Source organism: Daktulosphaira vitifoliae, unplaced genomic scaffold, assembly GCF_025091365.1.
Source record: "Daktulosphaira vitifoliae isolate Bord-2020 unplaced genomic scaffold, ASM2509136v1 Scaffold_5, whole genome shotgun sequence".
Taxonomy (NCBI): Eukaryota; Metazoa; Arthropoda; class Insecta; order Hemiptera; family Phylloxeridae; genus Daktulosphaira; species Daktulosphaira vitifoliae.
In genome coordinates, this window is record NW_026099576.1 from 4,169,031 (window position 1) to 4,187,854 (window position 18,824).

General features: G+C 33.8%; 1 long non-coding RNA gene across 6 annotated transcripts in view; it reads left to right on the forward strand.

Annotated features, from left to right (window-relative positions):
- The window catches only part of LOC126906880 (uncharacterized), a 19,651-nt gene extending 5,914 nt beyond the window's left edge, over positions 1-13,737 (forward strand). For 3 of the 6 annotated variants that reach the window (XR_007704374.1, XR_007704377.1, XR_007704379.1), the window contains 2 exons: positions 9,726-10,198; positions 11,520-13,737. This is a non-coding gene — a long non-coding RNA (uncharacterized LOC126906880). The remainder of the gene's footprint in view (positions 1-9,725; positions 10,199-11,519) is intronic. The other 3 variants (XR_007704378.1, XR_007704376.1, XR_007704375.1) reach the window with 3 other exon arrangements.
- The last annotated feature ends 5,087 nt before the right edge of the window (positions 13,738-18,824 follow it).

The following is an 18,824-nucleotide window of genomic DNA, read 5'->3' on the forward strand; positions in this document are numbered from 1 at the left end:
AAAAAAAAAAAAAACCCATATTATCTTATTGTTGGAATGCTGACAACTGTTGGCGGTGGCGACGGTCGTCTGGTGGCCCGACAAGGTTCAAGGCTCTGTCCTTGACGGCGACGGTGTGCACTGACTCCGACCGCTCTGCCAACAAAATTATATTATATCCGTAGGTACAGTCTCCGTCTCTGTCTGGCTCTCATAGTACCTGGTCGAATCCGCTCCTGGCGTATTGTTTGAAGGAATAAAACAATAAAAAACCTATATACTTATGTACCTACGTTTTTATATGTATTATACGTTTCTGTTTTTATTATTATCCGTCGAGTCTATAGGATGTTGTTATTTAGACGTGTGTGTAAGTATTAACTGTTGCAGTAATTGAAACGGCCGTCAGAGGGAGTAATTGACGGGTTGTGTGTGGCTCGGGTTGAAAGTGAAAGTCATACACGTATTGGTTTATTTCTATTGACGGCCGACAGTTTTCGTTTTCTTAACTATTTTTATGTAACTTTTTTTAGAACTATTTTTGTTTTAAAATCACACACGTTGAGCTGCTCAACTAAAATATACTAAAAAATGATTACTGCGATTAATTGAACTGTTTTTTACTTGTAACACGCACGGCGCTGTATCCAGAGGTGGCACTAGGTGTATGTACGTTATTATAAATTTGAAGACCATTTATATTTAAAAATAAAAGCGATACAGATAAAAATGATTTTAACGAACAAAATAAAAATTTCAGGGAAGGCGGCAGAATTGAGGACCTCGACACGCTATTAGGTTATTGTAATTGTCTTGAAGTGTAGAAAATTATTTTTGTACATATTTGCAACGCTTTACGATTATCGGTTTGTTTTAAAAAAATAACAGCTCTTAGTTATGACATTATACTCAAGATTTTTGTCAATACATACACTTGTACGGGAAATGTATGTTTGTTAGGAATAAATATTGAAGTAGCAGACAACGTTTTTCAACGACCCAACTAGGAGGGTCCCGTCGGATCCCATGCCCATTGTGTGCGTTTCTCAACCGGAACGCCTAGCCTCCGTTTTCCTATAGTAACAAAACATGATATTTTTAGTAAACCTCACCACGTGCTTGATCGATACTGCGTCTACTGTTGGAGTACCTTGTGGTGTGATACGCGAGAGAAACGATATTATCTTAGACCGCAGACATACTTTTCTAGTTCATTTTATATATCGATTGATGAAATTCGGCAAACCACTATCGGTCGGTCTTTGTGGATAATATCGTGCAAACACAGTAAGCGTTTTATTATTTAATCAAATCTGTGGTTCAAGTCGGGGCACCGTATGAGTGGGGGCCGTTTTCGGTGTTTCCGAAGAATAATATTTAATACCGATCAAGAATTGTTGATTTACGATTTGTGAAGAAGAATTATTTCAGCAGTTTATTTTTTATTATTCTCTTCAGATTTTAGATGTTGCTGTCAAGGTTACATTAACGTGTTTCACTTTGTAAAATGTGGTTCATAGGTATATCGGACCAATAATGTAACCATTGTCTATTGTATTCGTTAATACAACAACTGCTGGTGGTGAAATCAGAAGGAACCGTGACATTCTATCTTTACGTAAGATCAAACAACAGATGACTCAATCGTGAACGAGGGAATAGATTATCTTTAGATTTTTTCACGATTAAATTTTAATTGAATAAGATTATTGTAAAATTTGTACACGATGAGAAATTTGATTCTTAAGAATCACGAGGATTCAATCATCGCAAAACCGATTCGAAAAAGTACAATTTAATTTATATGAAAAAAATTCTCGTCAGTATCACGGATACTTACCCCTTTACTATTAAGAACGATAACTGACTATTTAAACTTCACTAATGGCCATAGCAGCCAAAGTTGTAAATACAAAAAAAATTTCAACCTAATTGAAGTTTATACTTTTATAGTTACACTGAAAATGTACCCTTTTGTGCTCAAGTATGTAAATATAATCTTGAACCTGTTATAGTATTGTTTTTTTATACATTCAAATGAAATAGGATAGATTTATAGTAATACTCTGCGTTGAATTAACACATTGAATTTATATGCGTTTCTTTTATTACGATATTATTACTACACAATAGGGATAAACCATTCAACGTAAGTACTTTACTCGGCCAGGGCCTTCTCTAAACAATCATTTAACATTATTATACTCGGTATAAAATAAATGTATTCAGATTCATTACGTTACGTGCTGGACCACTCACATAAATGATATACATGGCCGAAAGAGACTATTCTGGCTGCCTTTCGGTTCTACTGGGCGCGCGCGCATTATGTTCCCACAAAAATTATAATGTATTGCTGTACACCAACAACAATAACAATAATATTTACCAGTAACATTAGGGATATTATTAAAGTGTTTTAGAATGAGCAGTCGATAGAGTGTAGGTGTAGATGAGCAACGGTAACGGCGGTGGCGGGAGGGGTCAAGGACATACTCTTAAAGGGTCTCTTATACGGAGAGAGCGACCAATGTACAAAAGATCTCCGGTACCGTCGCCTTGTAGGCATTCGAAGCGAACACCGCGCCGTCATATTATTTCTTTGGAATGAGAAATTTGTCGACTACCAAGTGATACAATAAAACGGCGAGCAAGTGCCGACGAAACTGTAAAATGTATTGGACTAAAATAATCAGCGAACGAGACATAATTACTATCAAAGAGATAAAAAATTTGTCATTGGTTTTCGTAGTACAATTGTCTAAAAATAACATGCGAGCTGCAGTTATCTTTCCTAAGCTCATTGTTTTACATTCTAATACTTGGATTAACGTGTCCGCTTCAAGGCATCTCGGTGAAATGCTTCGTTTTTTTATGGTCAACTGCAAAATGATTACGATGGAATTAAACGTGTACGGAGAATCATTTAAATTCATTACAGTTAAAAAAATCGTCATTTGAATTAAACATTTTTAAAAGAGTAAAAATACAAAACAAATTTTATTATTTTACATTTCATAAGCGAGGTAAACAAATATTGCAATTGGTTCACGAAGGTCGATTTTTTAATTGTATTTTTTTTAGCCTATTTTATGCCCATTAAAAAACTAATAAAGGACAACTGAAAACTCAAATAATAAAAAATTCATTTAACTTTTAACCTTTGTTTTTTTTTTAACATAAAGCGTAAACATTAATTTTTTTCTTCTAAACATTAACTTGGTCGCAGTGACAAAAGATATATGCACAAAAACTTTTTTTTAGATTACAAGTAAGTTTATTGAAACCTTTTTAAATTTCGACCGCTCTGTATACTCATAACATCAGAGAATTTTGCGGCACCTGCTGTTGCAGGTTTTACGACTGGGTTTTATACATTAGGTTTCTTGATTTCATCCCCTAGAAATTCCGTAGCAGTCCCGAATCCATTTTCAGCATCATTATTATTATTATTTTATATTTGTGTTCCCGGAACGTTATTATACACGTATACAGTGCCGTGAAACTAAACCGAAATGCTTTATTATTATTATATATTTTTCCAAAACTACCCTCTTGTGTAATTAATTTTAAAACGTTCTTCCGACAGCCCGTCTAGTTTACTGTTCGCGCACTCACATTTCGACCGCGCCGTTCTCAACTCCCCTAATCGCGTAATTAATCACCGTGGACTGTATACGCACACCGGCACGCCTGCCAAGCTGTTCTGCTGTGGTTGTCGTTGCTCGGCATTGTTTCATTTTTGCCCGTCTTCCTCTGTTCGTCTACGCTTCGGTCGCACACACATTCTCAACGTTATTCGTTTTGTCAAAACACACTTTTGTCATCAACATATCACGAGGGGAAGAAATTGCTTATAGTAGTACATCGAAGAGCCGGTCAAGACGTACCGGATCGTTAGGGACTGTACCGATTATCCGCAGTGTCCAACTACATGGACTGTACGTACTCTAAATCTAAACGAAAAACACACAACGCACATAGACTATTGCTGGCCAAGTTGTCGTTTTTGGTCAGCTCATATTGGAAACCGCTGTCAACAAAACGAGCGTCGAGGAAAAATACCTTAATCAAATAATAATTAACTTTGAAATGTTTCTGTTATTGATAGTTTTGTTTTAATCGCTTAAACGTTTTCCTAGTAAGGAAGCACATATTATTGGCATGCGGGTCCGGACAGAGGAACAGTTCTCGTATTGATTACCGATGCATTTCGTTTTTGGCATAGTAACGTCAAGGATAATTAGTATAGGAAATGATCGGCTAATAGATAATTAATAACAACAAGTAATCAGTTAAATGCGTTTTGTATGCTAATGACCGTCGGACGGTGACATAATATTGTGTTTGCATTGGATTTCTTTTTGTCGTCGTATCGGTTCGACTATTTACTTATTGATTACAATTGTGTTCGCACGCTGAGATAAATTCATTGCGTTCTCATCAATATTTGATTAATGAGTACGTCTTTAAATGTCGTCACGTTCACGTTAACACACGCTGCTCGAACTACAAGTGTTTATTACTAAGTTAGGTTTCAAATAAATCACTCCAACTACATCAGACGTGCTGTCGGAGCAAATATCAGGAACGTAATTCTGGTTTATGTTTTCCTAGGGCTTTTTAGGCATAGCTCGGAGTTAATTAAATTCATATTACGAATGTGTTACACCAGTAGAATCTAATCGACGGCGTTCAATTATTTTATCAGAGCCACTTGGCGTCGTTATTTTCTCCAGACTTTTCGACTTATTTAATACTCTAAACGTCTCGGAAGTACTTACAGCAAACACAATATGTTGCCGCCAAAATATCGTTGTTAATCAGTTGTAAAATGTTTTTGTGTGTCGGCATTAGGTGTATAATGTACCGAATGTGTGTGTGTGTGGGCACACCAACCCCCTTCAGGGTGGAAGGATACGGGTTTTGGTGACTGTACAGTATATAGAAATGCGTACACGTTGAACCGTAAACCCGCAGCACGATGCCAACAGCTGTTGATGAAATTACTATCGAGAACCGATTTGGACATTAAAATTGTTTTGTCTCGACGGAGATCATATTTAATTGCTTCGAGATACACGATACGCGTGGAATTACTTTTAACAGACACAAGTCTCAAGTTTTAAGTATACAAGTGCTGCAACCCGGTGCGATATAATTATTTTGTCGACATTCAGATTTCGAGTCAGACGATTTCTCAGAACTGTTTCGACTGCCGAGTCTAAAAAAGAAATATTGATATTTATACGAGTTCGCTCCTTTGATTGATAAAAAGACGCCGAACGACATATTTTCTTTTGTACGTATAGAAATATTGAAAATGTCACAAAACTAATTTATACTTTGTGGTGGTTGCGTTATTTTTTTTTTTATACGCAGACTTGAAAATAGAAATATTTTTACAGTTTAAATAATTTTATCGCTAAAATATAAATTTCAACGTCTATCGTATTCGAAATAATGTTGCCAAGCCAATAGGAATAAATACAATCGAGTAGAAAAACACTATTTGGTTAAACAAGGTTGTCTTTTAAAATATGATATTTTCTCCGTCATGGAGACAAAGTCGAATCTCTGTGGTTACAACGTTATGGTTTTTTTATACATTGTATAAACATATTCCAAAGCATAAAGAGCAATAAATCATATCGTTTTATTCGTATTCAGCGTGAAAATCTACAAAAAAAAAGGAAAACTTCCGATATATCCTACAAAGTATTTTCTCCCCTTTCTGTTGCTTCGCAACGATTCTGCGTCTGGGCCGTGTTTTTTTTTTTATTACGTTCAACGTATACTTGTGTATTTCATTTCCGCGTACGTTTTTCCCCCACGAGTTATTCCAACCCTCTTTTTCTGCTATCCCCACAAAACTTTTATTTTCCCCTGACAACAGGTTCCCGAATCCCGGTGATGGGTCGTAACCGTAATGTGCGTTGGGCGACCGAACGAGGAGACGTCGTGCTCGCAGAGCGAAGGGGATGGCATGAGAGTACTCCCACGCTGGTGGCAAGTCGGGGCGGGGGACAAGCCGAGCCTATCGATTATTTAGTCGGCCGCTCGGTAGACCGTACTCGTGTACATAATTGTGACCTTCAAAAACATAAATTGACCTCTAAAATCCTTAACTATGTTGCATCACCGATAGTGCCTATACGAATCCCTGAAACTGCTAACTTTACATGTTTGCTGAAGAGCCTAAATATGAGGGTTATATTAAAAAAATAACTATTATATTTGTTTTATGTGCTACAAATCAATACTTGTTTAGTAAATGTACACTTATTCGGACACAATATATTTTTATTATATTTTTATGTCTAACATTTTTATGTTAGCTGATGTAAATTCGTCCGCATGAATGTTATTATTATTTAAAAACAATTAAAATAATGTATAGTTCAAAACTCCATTGATTATTATTTTTAGATGTTACGTTTTTAACAAAGTTTTCTAGTTAATGTTAATCAGAATATTTTTAGAGGATCAAGTAATAACTAAGTGTATTGATTAAACATGGCTTACTTCGTAGTTAAATAACTCATTCTCAGAATGACTTTAAAATTCATGCAGCAATAACAGGTAAAGTGATTTATTCCAACAAAAATTTCATGTTTAACGTACTTCAAACGACTCGAATGTTTTTTCATTACTTCACTTGCATAATGTGAAATACTCCGTATATTAAATCAGTTTAATAAAATTAAATGAAAATTAACAAAATTCGAATAGAAATGTTTAAAACAATATCAAAGTAACTTCCAAAAATATTATTTTGAGTTCAAGAACATCCATTTTTGATTTACTATTTGGTGAGCACGTCGGAGTTACATTTAGTATATGTACATCTTTTTAAAACCTATAGATGTTCATTGACGCAATCACTCAAAAACCAGTTTTGTTCCAAATATTTTGCACTTTGATCTGAGAAACATAAAGACTAAGATGTTTAAAATTATTTTAGCAAAAATTGTCACATTTGTTCGCCGTCAATGTCTAACATTTAACGTTTTTAACACCCGTCCCTTTGTACTTATAGAACTGTTTAATAAAAAATTTATTTTTAACGATTTCCATCTCTAACAAATCAGAATGAAGATATCACTTTACGTTCTCAAATCAAATTCACAGTGATCGACGTTGTTACGACAAGTAGATTTGTCCCTAAAATCTCCATTGTTGTCCTAATAGAAAAGCTATTGGAGAGAATCTGCAGTTGAAGATATCGATGTATATATTTCAGTATATGTGTCAGTGCTTAAATACTATACGGAATTTGAATAACTTTTTATTTTCCACGGTGTGAGTTAAAAATGATAAAAGGTCAAATGTAAAATTCGCGACTTATTATAGCCGAACACTTCAACATTGAAGATGATTACTTTTCGTGTAAGAACATTGTACTTACGACAAATCGATTGTGCCGAATTTCGGTAGTATCGATACAACACGTATTCACTTGTACATATGTATTTAACATAAATAAAATTAACCCGTAAGAGATATTTGGGATTTCTTTGTTTTCTCCCAATCGTTTTATCGATGAAACGGAAACTGAGTGTTCGTGTGTTTAAGTCACGCATTTCCGTTTTCGGATTTCCACGTCTGGTCGGTCAATAAACTACTTCAGAGGTATAAAATAACATTAAAATACCTATTGTAAACTTGTACTCGGTTGATTCCATACAATATTGTTTCGTGGCTTCAGTGGAATTTTTTTTTCAGTATACTTACTTCCTGTGAACGCATAAATAAATAAAAGGCGACACACGGGTGGCCCATCAGTGGTCAGTGCTGTAGGTATTTAGTACCAAAGGTGATAGTAAACAGTAATCGATACTTTTGTCAGTTCTCACGTACACGACACTTCTTTCAATCGGTTCAGCGTGTCCTGATCAGTTGGTGTATAAATGACCAGCTCTAATTTTTAATGCGTCAAACATCGAACGGAAACATTAGAAAACCATTTGATTTAATGCTAAACTAATTTGATGTCGACTAATTATTACTCTAATCAATGAATCGTGTATTAAGTATCAATAGTAAGTAGTAAATTATTACTTAAACGATCATTTATTTCATAGTTGTTTCCCTGAATATCAAAATACTATTTAAGTTCGCTCAAGTTTTCGCGCATTGATATTATGGAACGTATTTGAAAGTTCGTTTTTTAGTAAAGGTCTGCACTGTTCGGGTACTCGTGTAGATTTTCTTAGTTGGAAGGCGGTTACACCGAAAAATAAAGTGACCATGGTGAACTTCGGACGGTTGTTTGCTAAGCCGAATTGATTATAGCCAATGGCCACAGCTATTAAATATTACTAACCGTTTTCAATTTCCCAGACAGCGCGTGAATTGGTTTTCTTAGAAGGAAATCCAGTGATTTAATTCAAACAGTATGCGCGTCGATTGGCATTCGGTGAACGTTCTACCGCGTACTCTTTCGAGTGTAGAGCAAACTGAACAACGTATAATTACTATAAAATAGAAACCCAATAGTGTACACTGGCTGTCAAATGATGTAATGTTTTTTATGTATACTGCTGCTGTCGTTTGAATTCGTACGACGTTTTGTGGTTAGTCATTTTTCAAGAACGGTCCCAACAAACGCAATCTGCGTACAATTATTAAAACAACATATTGTCTATTACTCGTTTGACAACGCGATTTTAATGTGAGTACGTTATATTTGTTAATTAATGCGGAGCACGTTAGCGTATGAGCACATGATAATGTGTTTCTACAATAATATTGTCTCCCGGATTTCACAATTCCAGCAGTAATTATAATTGAGCTAATATAGACATGGGCGGCGAGACCAAATTAAACTATGTCCGTTGTTATCAACGACAACTATCATTTCGGCACATTTGTTACCGATTCGCATAACTCAAAACAACCGCTAGGACACGTGAGTGTGTGTGGCCGCGATTCTTTCGTTATTGGATAATTTTTGATAAAAAAGACGTTACGAACAGTTGCGCAACAGATTTCATTTAGTAGTAACACGATATTTGATTTTGTCGTGTTCACTTTACTTAAGTTGCTTTTAACGATCAAATTTCGTTTACTAAATTATACTATACGCGTATTGAGCAAAGACAATGTAATATACGAGAGTTTCTTGTTATACAAATAACAGCGTACTTCGAAAAAGTAATATCATTAGATTACATACAACACTTACAATATTTACCTCGAGTGGAAACACATCAAACAGAATATTGTGGTTATTGAAACATGAAGAACTCTACAAAATATCTATTAAATATTTTAATACGTTTATTTTTATCTAGAGAATTTCTATTTTGAATCACTTTTTTTTAAGTAATATATTTTTAATTGAACTTGAAATATTATTTATCAACCCACAGTTATAGTTGGTCCGACTAGAGTAGCCTCGAGTAAAACTCCGATTGAATGAAAATAATAAAGTGTTTTTTGTCGTTTAAAAGTTAAAAGCAATCATAAAAAATTCAACAATTTTAAACGTAGATAATAACAAGGTTTTATTTGTCCATTGAAGCTTTTTAACGTGATGAATACTAAAGTAGTGCTCCTTTACTTAATTTATGTCCGGCCGTTTCATGTTTTATTAGAGTAATATTACGGTTCAGTGCATAGTAAATTGAAGATATTTAATTAAAAGGGTCATAGAAATGTAATCGCAACAATTTACATATGAGCAAAGTTAGGTTATAGCTTTTTAAATGTTGATCTTAATACTTTGCACTTTTTTTTCCTAGCGATGAACGATTCCAGCAAAAACACCTTGCAACGCAGTTCTATGTTAAATTATACATTAAAATTGTGCAGCATATACATAAATATAAAGTCTAGTAAACACATTGGAATACGTTACAAATACTTACCTTACCCAATAGAGCAAGTCATTGTAAAATTGCTCACGAACTATAGATAAAAAAGATGAAAAATCCGTTGAGCTCACTTGAATCGAAAAGCCGTTCGTTGAGAACGAACGTTGGTCGTCCTTGAAGTCGTACTCAACCGAAATTGGGTTACCGCGACGTAGAACGGTTATAGTCGACCAAGTACACGGTAATCTTCGGACCGTGTCGGCATAAGGATAGGATGTAAGGATAATGTTATACCTTAGGCGGAACCTAGGACACCGATTCTTTGTTCAGCTGCCAGGAATCCGATGGCCTTGAGACCATTGTTATTGTCATTAATATCAGAACATACCTATATTTATCACGTAAGTACTGTACATTTTTTAATCAGCCTAGTACCGAGATGATCCGCCACAAGTGTTGTTGTGTTGAAGTGTTTGGAGCTTATGTTTTTCAGTCGGCGGAACGCAGACGGCGTGTGCAAAAAGAGACGAAATCGTTTTTTAAATGACAAACATAATCGTCGAATCCAGTCAAACGGTCGGCGGCCATTAAACTGAACGTACATTATGTACTGTCTGGGCCCGTGTCCACTTTATAGTCTTGTGTAATTTGACTTGATTTTAATTCGAGAAACGGCTGGCCGTCGGCCGTTTGGGGTAAACTACGCAGATGCATTGGGTGTACCGAGTGAATTCTGAGCGACGGTAACCGAAACCGAACAGCGAGTAATGGTGCCATATTAACGACACTATCTCGGCCGCCGTGTGTGACACAAACACGTGAAACCCAACGATCGATTTCAGTTTAATGCTTTGCCGCGCGCAGAGGACGCAAATTGCATTCGGCGGGCCACAAGACGAATTCCTGCGGTCGTTTGCTGCCGACAGTCGCACATAAATCTCGACTAAAATATTTCAGTCATTACGCGCCTAAAGGGTGGCACGTCAAAATCAGTCTACGACTGGTGCCGTCATTGTGCCGTCTCGTTCTATTCGTATTCGTGACTTATTATTAGTCACTCGGGTCGTGTCTGCGTTAATTGCATTTGTATACAACTGCGTGGAAGACACGATATGAAATAGGGGCGAATGCGAGGAGAAATGGTACGTGAGAGATGATTCATTGTGTTTGCGCGCGCACGAGCTCGGTGGACATCTCGTGGGACTTTGTTGTACCGTCTGGACGGCTGCTGCCGTGTGGGAGTACAACGAGTAAAGAATGTTCAGTCGATGGTACATAGAAAAAAACACTTGTCTCACCTGTACCTCGCTCGGACCTTTTTTTCCCTTTCTTTATTTTCCTCGGTCCTTTTTTTCGATAATATTCTCATTGAAAACGTAGTCGACCACGTCTTGTATTCCGGCAATCGCATACCACAAGTACATTTATTTATAGTTCCACAATAGTCGTTGCAATACAGGCCCTGTGCACCACAAATGTATAGTTTGTAGGTATTTCCATAACCTCCCATAGCACTCGACTGTTTTAATGGATTTGTTCTTGTCATTCCCACAAGTCTATACCGGTAATTTGAAAATTCTTTTAAAGAATTAGTGATTTTTTTTATAAGTACGGAATATTTTTTGCTCTACTTGAATTAACACTCGCGCAAACAAAATCCCCAGAATTACACAGAGCAGATTAATTATTTATTAAGCCATTAAAATGTTGATGATTTTCTAGGTACAATGTATGGGTGTCGTTAAAATATAATGTTTCATATTAACGGGCTACAGTTCTTAGTAAACACGATTAATTTTAGTATGCCCACAAATACTAAATTATTTTTTGTCGCCGTATAGACTAAACCAATCTATTCGATAAAAAAAAAAAAACACTCATACTGCAAGTTATATGTTAGTCAACTTTCTAAATGTGTATTTTTCATTGAAGGAAAACTCGAAAGTTTATATCTATTGCTTTCTTATTTATTTTTTCCAGTTTATATCAGAAGCGTAAATAAATCAAATAAATTACCAAGTGCCGAAGTGGGTGTAAGTACATTCTGCCGTCAAAATTACCTACTCGCCAATGTGCACATATATTTCTCGAATGACATAACTTTGTATAAATTAGATAAATAAAGAATCCAAAAATGTAAGAGATAAATTTTCGTTGGCGTAGTAAATTGTCCGATCTTCAATCGTTTCAAATCAGTTTTGTGTTAGCAAATAAATGTACGTACTCTAAACCAATTGGATATCGATAAAAAGTGAAATATTATCTCGACATTTATTTTGTAAAAGGATTCTATGTCGTGTGCCTTTAAACAGTAAAGCTAAAAAGTTTATACAAAATACTATTTCTGCATTAAAAAATACCGTAAGTATCAAATAATTTTTGAATAGCTTATATTTCTTTTACTAGTCAGGAGTTAAGTTCGGTTCAAAGTCCGTATGTGGAATGTTCAGAATGCAAATTTCAACTATGTACACTTTGTTTTCATAAAATCATTATTAGTGAACCGTTATTTAGTGAAAAGATCAGAATAGTTGATACATCTGCCGATGCTAGAAGATCGATCGAAATGTAAGCACTGTATTCTAAAAAATATAAAAAATAATGCTATAGCTCTATTCTGATATGTTTGTTTGAAATAATATGAATAATTTAAATAAAAATGTATATTAGACTGCATTTACAACACAGTTTTCTACTTCTTTTTATTCACACTTCTAGACACTGGGTTTTATTTGTACAAAATAATGGTGGTAGATATTCAATAGCATACGTTATTGTCCTTGTAAATACGAATTGAAAATTTAGAATAGAGACGTACAATTGCATTGGATGTTTCAATTATTTCAGATAATTTTAAAGTTTCTGTAAGCTGTGACACTTTTACAAAATTAATATATTTATATTGAAACGAAATAAACTGTCATTGTTTTGGCAAGTGGATATTTTTACATGAAACTATTTTAGGTAACAAAGAATTAATGTGTTCTACGACATTGCCGCTTTTAACAAAAATTGTTTTTTCTTATTTATTGTTCAAATAAATGACAAAATGCACTCGTTTTAAAATATTTAAAGCGAAGGTGTTTGTAGAATTATTACTTTTTTGTAACGGAGCGTCTAAATAATTAATTGCATTGTCACGTTGATTAAGACATGAATCTTCTGGCACTGGTCGACTGAAATGGAAGAAGTAAGTCGTGCTCTGGTTATCGGTAACTGCAATACACTGGATTTCTGAAAAACGTCAGATTGTTTTATGGACTCTTGTGATAGTTCTTGCTGGCAACTATCACAATATTATTAGGACGTTTTCAACCGTTTTGAGTTATGAAATCATATATCTCGTTGTGTCTACTTGTTACACTGTCGGCTTTGAGTTTATTCAATTTGTGATGCCGTCCATGAAATAATAATAATATGCTGGCCGTCTAGAGTTTTACATTATCGGGCTCGGTAATACCCTTCACAATAGACTTACGATGGTCGTTGTGTATTACTCGACCGGTCTCCGTAAATACTAAATACCACCGCGCCATTATTCGTTGTAAACTGCTCAGTAGGTGCATGTTTTATTTATGGTGCAGACATGACAGTGCCGGTGGTGTTTTGGTCCATTTAATAAAGTTCAAAACATTTCTACCACTTGCAAGTGTAATATTCTTCTATTAGTTTTACGAGTTTTTAATACGCCGAGTAGAGTTGCGGTGGGCGGACACTAAAAACTTTGAAACTGACCAAATATATCAATTGCTATAAATATATTATTTATCTATACATAAATATACGTATGTATCAATTCTATATTTTAACTTTTAAAGTGAAATACAACAATTAAAAATATTTCAGGCTCTCCACTGTTGAGAATCTGTTTCATTTAAGCAACAAGTATAGTGAGGTATAGTTATCGTTTCTTCATTTCCTACTAATAAATGTCAATATTTCTAAGGTAAAAAAATAGATTTAAAATTCGATTAGATTTGTTTTTTCACAAATTCGTTTTGTCATTAAATATGAAAAACTTCTAAAAATTGTTTTTGTACAGTTTTTATGATTAAAAATAAATAACGGAAAATATAATTTCAACATATTCTAAGAATGCATAAATTATTAAAAATAAACCAACACAAAATATTTAGTAGATCAAAAGTTATTAGATTTGTCAAAACATCATGTACCGCCCTATATCTATCCCCTTAAACCCCTCCCATTTGAGCGTTACTGAGTATAAGTGTAATAAAATATAGTAACTGTCAGAGAAACATATTCTGTTATACTGTACGTGTTGTGTTCATATTTCATGTAATACGGTTATGTGGAAAATATTTTTGTTTGTTTTCCCCCTGACAATTATAATATATAATTTTTTTCGGTAAACATTTTTTTTCAATTGGAATTATGGACTTGGATTGAAAAATGTATTTATTGGTGTGGGACAATCGTAGTTTTACTTCTTGTCAAATATAATAAGCACCGCACAGTGTTGAATTCAGGTATTCTACAGAGGGGCTGAAACCCCATAGCATTACGTTAGGCCTCCTTACTAATTCTATGTGACAACGATAACATAACTTTTTTGGAAAATAGACGCCATATTTTGTTTAATATTGACATGACAACTATTTTTTAAAAATAATTTTATGAACATTTTTGTTGATTACACCAATATTTAGAACCTCCATAGAAAAAATAATTAAACTCAACACTGACACCACATTTAAAACGTGATATAATAAACTACTTCAATTCAATAAAGAGTAAAATTACTTTGCCGGATTAAAAATTTTAATAGGCATAACATAAATATTTTTTAATTAAAATTTCTGTGGCTCAAATGACATTTGCATTCCTGAAAACCAATAACATCATAAAGGAAACAGCTTTTCCTGTTAGCAGTCTATGATGGCGGGTAGATGAGACACTAGACAGAGTGTACAACAGCTATTTCCATTAATCGTCTGTCATATTTAGTGACGTTACCCGAAAACCTTAGACACAAAAAACCGCACACGTGTTCGTATCCTGTTTTTTGTCTTGCTCGAACGTAAACTGTCATTTTTGCCAACAACACGTGTTATATAATATATTATTTACCAAATTGTTGTGTTGAGAATTTTTGTGGCAAACGCACCACCAGTCGAGTGCGCTCATACCGCGGCGGCACTGGCGGTACTCTTGTAATTAGTCAGTCAAGTCCCACTCGAAACTTTAAGCACTAGACGCGTTACTCCGAATACTCTTTGAGGCACTTGTCTGCTGTGTTTCCGGTTGACGACGGCGTGTTAGTAATTATTATTTTCCGAGTTGTTTTAATTGAGGAAAAGTAATTATAAATTAAGGGAAATAACAACTATCGAGTTGTTCTATGTCTTGAACGTCCTAATGGTTGAATTATTTTAGACGTTACACACAAGAAAGTTGAGAAAACTAATGTAGAACTGGGCCATTCTTCTTAAATGGGTAGCTGAGGGGTAATGAAAAGACAAAAAACAATTTTCGCTTAACTATAGCTACAAGGTTGTTTTCAGATATAACTTTAAAACAAAATTAAAAATATATACTTTGACAAGGTCTAACAAAGTTTTTAAAAGAAGTTACATAATCTAGATAATTTTGTTTATAAATTAACGATATATTATGACATTAATATTTACTTAAAAAAAATGTACTAATAGTAATGTTTATCATGAATAAACACAATGCAGAATAATTTCAGAACACACATAATTATTATTCGCTAGCATATTCTCATGCGGTAGTTAATTTTTAGAACTAAAATTTTTTTCACAAAATCAAACATTGTTTATACATTTTTATGTGTGTAATTATGGCATAATTGCTAATTTGTGATTATCTGAGAAACTATATGTTTCTGAACAAATGTGATAGCCGATTTGGAATCAGCATCATGAAAGATCCATTTGAATATTGTGAACCGCAGAATTTTTTTGGTTGTTTCGATGATTTTCTCCATCGAAAAAAGACAGTAACTCATTAAATGAGTTACTGGCTCTTTTTAAACTCATCTTACTAACGTTTTTTGCTTATATGATGTAATACAAAAATCAGAATTATAACAAATGTCATTAACATTGTCGTGTACAAGAAGTATCCGGTATCCGATACCACTAGGAGTCAAAAGAGAGTGCGAATAACCTACTTTGATCACGGGCATTTAGTTATTGTCCTTTTAGCGATTGCGCGTCAAAATTGCTCCTTTGTCACCGAGGAGTTCTATAAATTCAAGCCAATTTGATTTGGATTATTTTTTAGTTCAGAAGAACCGCTTTTGCGACACGTGTGGATTTATTCAGCACGCACAGAGTTACATAGTTTTAGGAACGCTCACTTAAAAAAAAACGCTATTCATTTGTAAAGCTTTTGTTTTGATGGTTCCCTTGCTCGGCATACCGTACGTGACAAAGTACGGTTATTATAATAATGAATAGTGTAAAGACTGTGTAGACATAACCGAAAAGTGAAATAGATGAACGGCGACGGAAGCCCAACAGGAACGTGTATGTGCATCGAGACGTTCAGACGTGACGATGATAATAATAATAATATATCACTCGTGTCCACCTCCTGCACAGAATTGAACATTTCTGATGGTCGGCAACGTTCAAGGTCGTCGCACGACTTCTTCAAAACACTGTCGGTTCCACCCGCACACATCGCACACACCGAATACCGTAGTCGGCATTCACAAACAATAATCTTAAAGTAAACGATAATCTTGTGATGATGATTTTTTTCCCTCATTTTATGTTACTGGTAAAACGGATTCTTTCTTTGCCAGACGACCTCATAATAATCGTTTTGCTTCGAAAATAAATCCACTCGTGACAGGATCACTGTGTACAAACATGTGCACACGAAAAAAAAGAAAGCAACTGACGAGACTGAAATGCATTTGTTAACGTTTGCAGCGCGTTATTGCTTATGAAATTGTAATAATAGTTGTGTAATATTTAGCGTACAATCGATAATGTGTGCCTAATTTTATTACTAATTAAAATTATACTTAGACTCCCATGTTAAATAAAATTTAGTTTTTGTGTAAACATTTGTTTTTTTTAACAGAACATAGATTTTATGTTTCAGGAAAAACTTAAATGTTGTCTACAGATAATTTTTTTTTTTTTATAAAAATTACAGCTTTCATGAGTTATGTTCTAAACAAATTGTCAACTTACCTGTATTTGAGTAGAGAGGGCAATTTTTCGAAATGCAACCGGGCTAGGTTGAGATAGGTTAGATTACATTTACTACAGTTTCTATTATAATACTGAATTCCAAACAAAATACACGAGACATATGTCTGTTATTACTACTGCCGTCATTATTATATTATGTACTACGTATGAGTTTTCACGTATGCTTGGATTGTTGAAAGCGAGATTCGCTCAGTGGGGCATAAAGAATTTAGAGAAAAAACATTTTTTTTCTGTAAAGACGCGCTTAATCTATTTTTTCAAGCCATACAATTCTTAAAAAAAAAAAACTACACTATATGCTGGTAATAGCGTTCACAAAAACATTACGGGAATGCCTCCTACCAACAATAGAGCTACTCTATTTTAGCACATCATCGGTAATGTTATAAGACTGTATCGGTTATGTCATCTAATTTAAATATACATACGTAATAAGTCGTGGCATAACTTGTACTTGTAAACGTGTGGTTGGTGTCTTACGCATAATGAAGGAGATGTTGTCAACCGGAATCGATCGTTAAATTGTTCAATATATTTTGGTACCGCGTACTTTATTTCTGAAAAATATTCAACTCATAAAGTCAAGTGTTCCTGTTATGTCGAAAAAGTAATCAAGTGTTTGGATTTGTAGAAAATGTTAAAGGGAACAAAGTTTGTTCGCATGCTAAATCATATAAATTGTTCACATTCACATCGTCTGTTTCTTAACCCTAAACCATTTACGTTTTTAAGAGTAATGATTTGACGTGTATTCCAATACATAGTCAAAATGAAAATTCTTAGAACAAAAAAAGACTTCTTCGTTGAAAAACTTTATTGTATCCCTTGAAATTACTTTAGATTCTTGGTAATATTATCGAGAAAGATATTTTTCTTACTTTTATAACTTTTTGAATTTCTACTGTAGTTTACTAACAGGGTTAAAATAATACTCTTGAACTCTTGCAGTTGTTTATTATGGGACTCTTTAGCTTAAAGAATCTAACAGTTAATACATTTCCAAATATTTTAAGAGTTTCCTTTTATTGAATTTAAAACTGCTTTGAAATAAACTTTAATAAATTATTAGTAGTTGCTTAAAAATAAATTAGCGCATCAATGCTAATAAAATTGTTTCACTTTATAAAATCAGAAATTGCTTAAATATTTACTTATTAGATTGTGCCCGTTTAAATATTAATTTGTAATTTGTGATTTTGTTTTCAGTTTCAAAACTTAAACGAAACGCTTATAGGGTAACGCACAATTGAACAAACACCACTGAGATTTTGACTAAATATTGTTTACTCCAATTTTAATAAGTAGTTAATAGATTTTATTACAAAGAAAATACCTAAACGAATTCTTACTGCAATTATTGTTACAATATGATTGACTTTTTATTGCTAGAAAATTCTAATTTTGAACATAAAATTATTAACTCAACATTTTGCGACAGTTAATTATAAACATTTTTACATTATAATTGAAGATCATTTTTCACAGACAAATATTTATTAACTCTATGAATGCGTAATCAAAATATAAATTAATAAAGCACTTTTTAAAATGAAAACTATTCATTGGCGTAGTCACCCTAGTCTCCATTTCGGTAAATTTCTGCTTGTGATATTTCAGTGTAAACTATGATAATCACAAACAAGTTAATTGTATCATATTGCTATTTTTAACTCGTTATATCGTTATATCGTATTGCACTAACCACACACACAATGAACTAAACTAGTGTACATTGAACAATAACATAATAAAAACATATGTAATGTTTAATATAGTTTAAGCTTTCATTTATTTATTAATAATAATGATCAAA